Here is a 12,062-nt window from a genome sequence, read left to right as displayed (position 1 = left end):
CAGGACATTGACAAGGAGGCGATACAATGAAACCTTTCGTCTCAGACAGATCTCTCGAGTAATGCAACTAGAAGAGACATTGAAATCTCTTGAAGTTAGTCACCAATTTGATTCTTCCACCAATTTATGATTATCTAGTGTGCTATCGAGATTTTTACATTCGAGGTGATTAAGATGAGAAGCATTTAATGATTTCGAATCTTTGTGTTTGGTGGATATAGGTTGACATCGAAAGGGACTTTGCGATGATGTGCTATTGGAAACAACAACATTATTTATCCCAAGTCGAAAATGGCGAATTAAAGCAAACAATTGGTTTATGTTCTCTTGAAATCGAATCCAAAGAAGGTTCTCTCCTTCTTTCTCTCCCTCTCTACGTGCACGCGTATTAAACGAGAAAATACAAAAATGTAATTGACCGATATCTGATGCAGCTGAATATGTGGAATTGAAAAAAGAGAAGGACGAGCTGAACGAGGTGTATGTGGAGCAACAGCAAAAGTATGAAGAGCTCATTAAGGGCTACATGGCAAATGCTCACTTCATGGACATGGTGGACCGATCGGGATTTCCAACCTACAACTATATGTAGGCGACCAGATTAAAGATGATTTAAGTTAATTAAGCTCGTGTTAAGAGACCCAACAATCCTCATGTCTTTTCATTTTATGCTCGATCCAGTTTTCAGTATGTGTATGGTTGCTCTATCTATGTGTGCTTCATTAAGACAATTTGGAGATTATAAACTCCGTGGCTTCATTCATATGTTGGAATAATCTTGTACATAAATTGGCTGTAGAGAGAATCAACTAAAAAAACCGGAGTCAAAATCAAATTGTCGGTAAAACTAGACCCAACGGAGATTAGTTCTCTCTCGTAATCACTGTAATGGCTGGCCGTGTGCACGTACATAAATTGAACATTACGTAACATGTAAGGTTGATATTAACTTGACCTCTTGACATTATGTGATCTCATGCATAAATGAACATGAAGTAACTTTAAAGCCCGTGATTATCTTGAAATTACGGCTGATCCGATTCATAGTTCTATCGCAAACAGCTAGCCGCCAACGATAACTTAGTAATCACTTTTTATGGTAAAGTATGGTATGTTAAGCTCGTCAAGAAGCAAAGTACTTATTAAGTGCCAATTAGATAGTTTGAATCACCATATAAGTGAGTGACATGAATCGTACTCACCATCCTTATCTCTCTCCTAAAATTGTTTTCAGTGCATTTCTTGAAATCTTCTCAAGTATGCCATTTTAAAAGTGTTTGCTTCAGAATCGTTGATAGAGCTACTATTGTTTATCACTTAATCTTTAGAGCACGACGCAAAAATTTAGTGCTAAAAGTTTGCTCTAGATCACTTAAATGCTAATTTTTTTAAAAAACGATCGTTTCGGTGCAAACTCCGATCTGTTTGACCGAAAATCCGACATGGCCTTTTTGTTTATCAATATCTTAAGCCGATGTGGCTCGTCAGAGGGTCCAGTCAGCATATGCTAGCATAAACGATGTGGTTTGATGGCTCCTCCCAAATAAGAACCCTAAATCGCCCAATTGGAAGAAAACCACTCCCAATTTCAAACCCTAAATTGAAATCCTAATTCCATTTTCCCCAAAATTAAAACTCCAATTTGCAAATGGAGAGAACTTCGTGGAGGTGTGAATCCAATTCAATCTGAAGGTCTGTCTCTCTTCCCAGAAGCTTGGCGAGATGGCGAAAATGCCTCCACAAGCCCCAATCTCACTCTGCAAATCCCACCTCAAACGGAGCCTACGAAGACAACCTCAGAAACCCAGTCTTCCTCTTCATCTTCCTTCACTTCGCTCTCACCATCCCGGAATCTACTCAATCCTCCGGGAAAAGTACACTAGAAGTGCCATAACTTTTGTACGGCATTCACTTGAGTGCCATAACTTTCAAAACGTTCACTTAAGTGCCATAACTTTTAAAAATCGTTCCCTTGAGTGCCATGTTGACGTGGCAGCTGGAAAAGCTGACGTGGCAGCCGGAAAAGTTACTATATACGCTGGAAAAGTTACTGTAGACGTCGGAAAGATGATGTGGCACGCTGAAAAAGTTACTGTAGTACTCAAGTAAACGATTTTGCTCCGACGTAGCACTCAAGTAAATGATTTTTGAAAGTTATGGCACTTAAGTGAGCGTTTTGAAAGTTATGGCACTTAAGTGAACGCCGTACACAAGTTATGACACTTCTAGTGTACTTTTCCCCAATCCTCCCCTCAATGCCCCCGGAACCTCACGCCTCGGATCCGGTACCTCGGTTCGTTCTGATGCTTGCTCGATTCCAATCTCGGACCAAGTCCGAGGGGACTCAGCAGTGACCCAAGCATCGACTTGGTGCCGGAATACGATGCAGTGAAGCCAAAGTTCGCAGACACCGTGGATGCAATAAACCTAAAGTTTGTGGAGGCAAGAGAGAAGATCGAGATGGCCATGGAGTCGAAGGAGTCGATGCACTTCGACGGGGAGGCCGAGTGGGCTAGGGCCGCAGTGAAGGAGGTCATTGACGGCTTCAAGGGGCTGCTGCGGAGGCTCCCGGAGGCCGAGGAGGCTGCGTTGCAGCGGTCGATGGGTCTCAAGATGGAGCAGCTCAAGGCTGAATTGATTTGTGATTGGTGGATGCTATAATAAAATCCAGGTGGGCTGTTTAAAAATCACCTGAAGGTGGAGTGTTTAAAGGAAGGAACATACACAAGGACCGAATTTTTATAAAATTATGTCAACTCATATTAAAACTTTAATTATAATAGACACGTAATCATTTTGGCTGGAATTTCTCATCGGAGGCACTTAAGTGATTGTTTTTTTTTTCTTCAATTGGGTACTTAAGTGAACTATTTTCAGCACTAAAGTGAGCGTTGTATGAAACTTTTGGCACCTCTAGTGTCCTTATGCCCTCTTCATTTGGATGACCCATTAGTTGGTGACTCGATGTTTGATAGATCAAGCTGCTGTGCTTGCTCACTGGCGTTCCACGAATTGTCTAACGAAACTAGATAAATTCATTTCACCGGCAGCATTGGTCTACCTTGGAGCCTAAGATCAGTCCATTCCAATAAACGGAATTCCTAAAGGTTGGAGACTGAAAATATGGAAATTCTGGGCAGAGGGAGAGCAATTAGGACACAATATGGTAGGTAACACTTCCTCATTAGTTGTTGAGATGTTTTGTGGTTGCATGAAACCTCAGCCGCTGCAGTTTCTAAGCGAAGCACTTGCAAACCAAGAAAGGACCATGTCACAATAACAATAAAACTTACCACAAAATATAGAGAATTACTTGTGGCCAAGAGAAATAGATGGAGGGTCCCTTGCCAATTCATGAATACATCCCCATTTTTACCAATCTTGAAACGACGAAAAGGGCCTAATGTGTCGATCTTGATGTCTAGCAACCGTGACCGGTTGTTATGTGCTGTTCGAGGATTAATCGAAAAGCGGAAGACACAGCCATAGATAAAAAGACACAAGATTTTCTGATTTACTATGCTTCTTCATTTGCACGTCATAAATCAACCACGTATGAGGATTTTGTTCATGATCCAGCAGTTTTGGAAGGTGATTAATTAGTGAATTTGAAAAATCAAAGAATTAAGGAAATATGGATAACGATCAATCATCCCTCCCAGTCAGTGGCTTCAATCGAGCGAAGAGACATCCAAAGGCAGAACACCATATATGTTTAGATAATAAATCGCAAAAACCTGCATATGCAAATTAAATACAGTCCGAACATTTGGGAACAATTTTTCCGACCAAAAAGAAAAAACTTTCAGGAACAAATTCCCCTTGAAAATATCGAAGAACCAACAGAAAACCGATGTACGGCAGTTCGAATGATGATGAAGATTAAGTGGAAAATGATAGTAGCGCCGTCGGGCAACAATGAAGCATACAATTGTAAAAACTATGGATCGAAGTAATCGTCAATGGCTAGCTATTATCATTAGAGCTATGGATCGAAGAACCAGTGAGTTCAAGATAATCGTGGCATTTAAAATTACTTCATGCTCATTTTTATGCATGGAATCACCGTTTACGGCATATGTCCATAATCTAATCTCCGGCTCTCGTGGAAAATAGATGAATATTTTTTATTCATTCATAAGCGATACAAACAATCATTTTTTCAGAAAATATTTTCCAAATTATCCATTTTTCACGAAACAAATTGGAACCTTCATTAGGTCTACTTTTACCGAAGAAAAAAAATTTCTATTTTCAATTAAAAGCATAACATTGGACGTAAATTCGAACACTATATTCATGTCGGCAATTGAAATACTTTGGATAAAAAATATCTACCAAGCCCGTGTGTAAATATCGTTCTTAGAGCCAAGATAAACCATACTACAAAATTGGGTGAAATTGTCCAACTGGTCATAAAATCATTGTAATGTCAATTTAGTCATAAACTTTTCAATTTTACAATTTTTTTTTTGTGAAAGTAACATTTCATTCATTTCCATAGAAATACAAGAGAGAAACGACATGATCCAACTGTAAGTCAAGATAAATCCCACACAACCTAAAAAAAATAAAAGCAAGTTTCGGATAACAAGATGAATCATCATAACAATATTTGGGATTACACGCTCAAAGAGCATATTTTTGACTTCTTCAAACCAAAATATGTGGCCGATCACCGAATACATCTTCAATAATAAGCATACACTGAGATCCCAAAGTGTTGTTATGGCTTTGCCTTTCAGCGATACGTGCCTAGATTTGGTATCCCTAACTCCATCGCCGTATAGAGTAAGAAGTTGAACGAATGCAGATCTTACACATGCAAGAGCGAAACCTTCACGAAACTCCTCCGATCTCTTTCGGAACTAGACTTGTACGCTAATGAAATCCGCAAGAAGCGAAACTCTAAAATCATACACTCGAAACCCCAAATCTAGACTAGATCGGGGTAGAAACCTCCACTAAATAGGAGAGAGAACCTTCCCAATCTAGACTAGATTAAGCAAGAAAAACTCCCCAAAACAGGAGGAAAAAAAAAACGAAAATCAAGAATCAAATCAGCCAAAAAAAAAAAAAAAGGAGGGAAGTGAGATATTTATCTTAAACCCTCCCCCTCCATGGAGGTTGAAGAAGACGATTGTGTGAAGATTAGAAGGAGGGGAAAGAACCCTAGGGAGGAGAGAGAGAAAAAAGGTAGATTCAATTGGGTCCCAGACCTTTGTGCGGAATTCCAATTTAATCATTCTGGCCAACTTTACTGATATGGTGATGTGTCGGGTAGGACATTCGTAACCGCGAGGCACACAAAACTTGAGCAAATGGTGAATAATCATATAAATCAGCCACGGGGTTTCTAAGCTCCAAATTGTGTTAATTAAGCTCACATACTGAAAAATGTATCAACCACGAGATGTAAAGACATAAGGGTTTCGGCGCTTTTAACAAGAGCTTGATTAGCTCAAAGCATCTTAATCTCATAGCCTATATGTAGGTCAGAAGTGCCGGTCGGCACATGTTCACAAATTGTGCATTTGCCATATTGCTCTTCAGGAGCTCTTCATAGTTTTGCTGTTGTTCCACAAACACCCGCTTTAGCTTGTCCTTCTCTTTCTTCAGTTGCACACATTCAGCTGCATCAAATATCATTCAATTAAATTCTTAGTTTCTCCTTTAGTACGCATGCGCGCTGAGAGAGAAAGAGAGAAACCTTCCTTGAATTTGATTTCATGAGAAAAGAAACTAAGTTTTTGCTTTAATTTGCCATTTTCGACCTGGAGCCAATAGCATTGTCGTGCCAAATAGCACATCACCACGGAGTCCCTTTGTACATTGGTCTATATCCATCAAAAAAGAAAGTTCGAAATCGTTAGACGCTTGTCATCTTAATCACCTCGAATGCTGAATCTCAAGAGCACACTAAATGGAATTTAGATTGGAGGAAGAATCAAATTGATCACTAACTTCAAGAGACCGCACTGTCCATTCCAATTGCATTATCAGGCAAGTTTGTTTGTTACGATAGGTATGAACGTATTGTCTGCTTGCCAACGCCCTGAAAGATACACAAGAAAATTTAAAAAATAGTCATGACTTTAGACATATAACAATTAGAATCTAACCAAAGGAAAAATCTAAAATCTCTCCACCATCTTTACCATTTATTTTTTTGGCCAATTTATCACCAACACTATCAAATTGTTAGAGTAATTAAATATTAAACCACGCTTTTATCTAAAAGATTAAACTTTTAGAGAAGTTGGTTGTGGTCCTACAAAATCTTTCATGGTATCAAAGCAGGAGGTATTGAGTTCAAATTTTTCCAGGCCCCTATTTGCCTCCCCAATAAAATATTTCCACGCTTAGTACTAGGCAAAAAGACCAGACTAAGCGTGAAGGGGAGTGTTAGAGTAATTAAATATTAAACCACGCTTTCATCTAAAAGCTTAGTACTAGGCAAAAAGACCAGACTAAGCGTGAAGGGGAGTGTTAGAGTAATTAAATATTAAACCACGCTTTCATCTAAAAGCTTAAACTTTTAGAGCAATTGGTTGTGGTTCCATAAAATCTTTCACAAATGAAATGTCTAGGTCATGAACATGGGCATGGTCGTCCATGCCTACAATTTCGAAACGTCTTTAAGGGGTTATAACTTCAGAAGCACCTCTTAAGCTTCTGAGGGTCAATGTTAGGGTTTGAAGAGCTTTTTCCTTCCATTCTTTGGCTTGTTGGAGGCAATGGAGGCATCCCTGGAGCAATGGTTCTGTTGTCCTTGTTGTTGGAGTTGTTGAAGCTCTCCATTTATCACTCCAATGAAAAGATAGGCTATAACACATGAACAATAAGTCATCATTATATCATTAAAGTCTCAAAATCATTCTCTGAAAAGAGCAAAATAAAGAAAACAAACTAGTTAACAAGAGATATTGAGATTTGTTTATTTACTCGCACTGATTAAGAAAAAGGAAGAAGAGAGAAATAAAAGTAACGAGTTTTTGAAGCGACTTTGGCCTCTCATTTGTAGGAGAGACCAATGGGCTCATATTCCTTGCGTTTTCCAATATTTGCGTGAATTATTGACGGGAAATGTTTCCTAGGCAATCCGATACTACTGTTAATTATTTCTGATCGTAAATCCACACACTATCACCGCATGTTTTGCATAAAGCACTTATTAATTAAAAAATCGTGAAATCAGAAATAATGACAGTATTGTTAGACTGTTAGGGTAGCAACTCCCATTATTGACTGTGTAATTCATTTACGGGAAAAAGGCTAACCCTTTGGAAATCCCTAAAATAACTTTGCATGACGACATTGAATTCATGGTCACTTTTGTCTTTATACCATAGCCAAAATTGGCATGCATGCTCTCAAAATTAAAATTCTTTGAGTGACAAGAATTAATAATGGGGATTAGAAGGCTTCAGCCAACAGGGGAAATTTAGGAGATGTCATTTTGGGAAATATCCATGAGGAAACTTCCTCTTTTTCGTTTTGAACTTAAATTAGGAGCCATAAAAAAGTGCCATTCTTACCAATTGCTTCTTTTACAGTATACAAAAAGGGAAATAACATGGAGTTCAATAGAGGGATGGACTCGCGCATAGTTGGTGGACTTGCAATTAGTGTAGGCACAAAAGAAATACCAATTTTGGTCATTATGGACAAGTAATAGACTTAATGAGAACAGAGTTTTATGAAAAGCAAAAGTCATAGATACAAAACAAGAATCAACATCTTGATGAATGGATTGTTTGAAGGAATTGACAAAAAGAGGAGTAGACAATTTCGGATGCAACTGTCAAAGAAGCAACCGTCAACGTAATGTAATAAAGAAGTTGTAAAGATAGTGGAGTCGAAAAAATTGTCAAGGTAGTAAAGTCAATGTAACCATTGATGTAATCATTCTACAGTTGTTTGTAACCTCCTTTAATAATCATATTGTAGACTTAAGTAGCCACAACGTTCTCTTCAGAGGCCCCTCGTGCACAAACAAACAAACATTTTATAACTGTCTTTTAGTTCTTGCACAATAGATAAAGTTTATAGACTTGCGTGCCAATTAAATTCTGGTGTGTATCTTTGTTTTTATATATTCTGGCTCATCATTGATTAAATTATGACATTGCATCTTTACGTTTTCAGGCTTTGTCGTCGATTAAATTCCAATATAATTTGTGTAAATTTGGTTCCATTTAAAGTGATTACATTTTTAAGTTTTGTCGTCAATTAAATTATTGTTGTTTATGTACATTCACTTATGTTAGGCAAATTGATGGAGTTCGCATAAGGACTTAATTGCATCAATTATAAGTTTTAGGACTTTATGCACTTTTTAAAAGTTGTGGCCCTCGTTGCACCTTCACCACAAATTTTAGAACTTCTATTGTACTTAAACTTTTTTAGAATGGAAAAATAGACTAGCAATCGTCAATGTAAAAATAAATTACACAAACAACCTAATCCAACAGGAGGAAATTGTAACTATCCATTCCCTCCCACTCTCTCAAATCAATAATGTGTAAGACTGCTTGAGTGACACCATTTTTCACACTGGCAGTGTATGCTATAGTTACTCTTTTGGAGCTCTCGCCCTCTACCAACTCTTTTGTTTTCTTCCCAGTTCCATTGCTTCTTTAAAAAAACATAATGAGAGCATTAATTTGTTCGGGCCTGTAATATTATCGAGTTATCGTTAATTGATCTTACTATAATTTGATTAATTAGTGTATGCCAACAAGCAACTGTATCCCGAAGACCGTAGTTAATTACTTTCTTTGTTTTTTTTTTTCCACTGCTAGATCAACTAATTATTTAACGGAAAATGTCCGTGTGAATATCAACTTGCGGCAATTTAAAAATAGATTGAGTAGCAAACTTTTGCGTGGTAAAACATTAAAAAAAAAGGATAAACGATTTTCCAATTTTGATGCATTCATTCACAAGAATGATTTTGAGAAGAGAGGACTGAAAGCATCATCCTCCGAATCTGACGTTAATTATTAACTTCATGTTCTTTATATTTTCTGCAGACGACAATGGAAGCAAGTAGCGAGTATGGCACATTTTTAAGTAACCTAATTAAAGTTGAAACCTCAAAAGAGGAAGCGTCCTCAAAGATATTTCCCAAAATGGCATCTCCTAAATTTCCCTTTTGGCTCAGCCTTTTATTTCCCTGGATAATGCCTTCTGTTGTAGATAATTTCAAGGCGGGAAATGCTTTTATGACAGTTTGATAATACTGTCAGTTATTTCTAACCTTAAATCCGTACACCATCATCGCGTGTTTTGCATAAAGCACTTACCAATTGAAAAATCGTGAGATCAGAAATAATGACAGCACTGTCAGACTGTCGGGATAGTAGCTCCCTTTCAAGATATGGTCACTCGGAGGATTTGTTTTTTGGCAGCATGCATCCCAATTTTGGCCATGCTCTGGTGACAAAAATGACCAACAGCATATGTCGTAATGCTGGGTTATTGTCGGGTTTACTGAAGGAAATGAAAACTCTGGCCTTTTTCTGAGATATGAAACCATATCATCAATATATCACGCAGGAAAGGAAAATGCGTAACAGATGGGCCCCCTGTCTAATCACAATGGTGCCAGTTAGCTTAAGACCCATTAGGCTCTCCTATAAATAAAGGGCCGAACTCACTTCAGAAGTTCACTACATATGTCTTTCTCTCATTAGTTTCTCTTAATTATCGTGCGTAAAGAAACAGATTTCAATATATTTGGCTGACTAGTTTGTCCTTTTCTTTTGCTCTCTTTAGAGAATAATGCAGAGACCTTCATTTCTTCTGTGCTAACCGATTGTTCATCGTTACAGGGCGATCTTTTTATTGGACTGATAAAATGGAGAGCTTCGACAACTCCAACGACAACAACAAGAGAATCATTGCTCTAGGGATGCCTCCATTGCCTCCAACAAGCCAGAGAATGGAAGGACAAAGCTCTTCAAACCCTAACACTGACCCTCAGAAGCTTAAGAGGTGCTTGTAAGTTATAACCCTTTAAAGGTATTTCGAAATTATAGGCATGGACCACCGTGCCCATTTTCATGACCTAGACTTTTCATTTGATAGTGTTGGTAAAAAATTAGCCAAAAAATAAATAAATGGTAAATATGGTGGAGAGGTTTTAGATTTTTCCTTCTGCTAGATTCTAATTCTTATGTATCGAAAGTCATGACTATTTTTACAAATTTCTTTTTGCGTGTTTCAGGATGTTGGCAAGCACGCAATATGCTCAAACTTATCGTAATAAACAAACTCGCATGATAATGCAACTAGAACAGACGATGTGGTTTTTTATTTTTTTTTATGACAATTTTTAGGATTTGATTGCACTTATTGAAAGTTTCATGACTCAATTGCATTTTATAACAAGTTTTAAGACTTCCAATGCATTTATCTCATATTTTTTTGGGTGTAATTTAGAGATTTGGCATTCAAGGTGACTAAGATGACGAGCATCTAATGGTTCTAAATTTTTTTCGTTTGATGTATATAAGGTGACGAAGAAAGTTACTCCGTGCAAGTCTACTATTTGAAATGATAGAGAGCGACTTGCTCCTAATAAAAAATGATGAATTAATGCAACAACTTCGTTTCTATTATCACGAAATCGTATTCGAAAGAAAGTTCTCTCTCCGGGATGAGATAATTGTCCAAAATTTTTTAAATTTATTACATTTATGTCAATTCAGTCCTAAACTTTTTGACAACTTACCAACTCAGTCCTGAACCTTTCAATTATATCAATGTGATCCTAAACTTTTTAATGATTTGCCAAACTAGTCCTAAACCTTTTAACGAATTACCAATTTAGTCTTTCCGGCAAATTACTCAAATGATAGGTTTATGATTAAAACGGCAAAATTTCAAAAGATTTACGACTAAATTGGCTAAATTTCAAAAGGTTTAGGACTAAATTGGCATAATTGAAAGGTTTATGACTGAATTGGCAAGTTGTCAAAAGGTTTACAACTGAATTGGCACAAATATAATAGGTTTATGACTATTTTGGTAATTTCTCCCAGCGGCCGCACGTGTGAAAGGGAGAAACTAAAAACGTAACAATTGACTGATCTTTGATGCCGCTGAATAGATGGAACTGAAGAAAGAGAAGGACGAGCTAAAAGAGGTGTATGGGGAACAACAGCACAGATATGAAGAGCAACATGGCAAACGCCGAATTCATGGAAATGGAACACCCAGGACGTCCGACCTATAACTTTACGTAGGCCATGAGATCAAGATGCTTTGGGACATTAAGCTCTTGTTTAAAAGAGCCAAAATCCTTATGCCTTTACATTTTATGCTTGATCCAATTTTTAGTATGAGTATGGCTGCTCTATTCATGTGAGCTTAATCAAGACAATGTTTACTCAAGATGAACCATTTGCTCGAGTTTTGTGTGCTTCGCGATTCTATTGTATTGTTTATCTCAGCTCTAAAAGTAGACTCAATTGTAAATTCACGTGTATGCAAGTTCTCCCCTATGAGTGAGAGCGTCATTTTACAGGGGGGATGACTACCATTGCTCATGCGATTGTACAGCGACTGTCGGCCATGATTTGTGTATAGTACATAGCTCGTGGTGCTACATTCAACTTGCATGCTCTGATTCTTGTTTGCTCTGGATGGGCAGTATGCTGCTGATATTATTCCAATTTTCTACCGATATTATTCTGATTTTACTCTTCATCTTCTGAGAGATTGATTCCATAAGAATCGTTCTCGTTGGTATCTTCACTATGATGTGATTGGCTGGAGGTGCTTTTGGAACTTTTGAGCTCAACTAGCAGTAGGGGTGAGCATGGTTCCAGGGTAGAACCGAGAACCTGGAACCGGAACCTGGAGGATCCGGTCTGATTTCAGGTTCTAATGTATGCGGGGTAGGTTATAGGTTCCAAAAATTGAGGAACATGTTCCAACGAGTAGGTTCCAGGTTCCACTATATAGAACCCGGAACCCGGAATCTGAACCCTAAATTTTGAAATAAATTTTTATATTTTTCTTGGTATATGTTTTTGCACGATCATACAATATTC

The sequence above is a fragment of the Rhodamnia argentea genome, chromosome 8 (assembly GCF_020921035.1).
Source record: "Rhodamnia argentea isolate NSW1041297 chromosome 8, ASM2092103v1, whole genome shotgun sequence".
NCBI classification, from domain to species: domain Eukaryota; kingdom Viridiplantae; phylum Streptophyta; class Magnoliopsida; order Myrtales; family Myrtaceae; genus Rhodamnia; species Rhodamnia argentea.
This window is presented reverse-complemented; position numbering follows the sequence as displayed.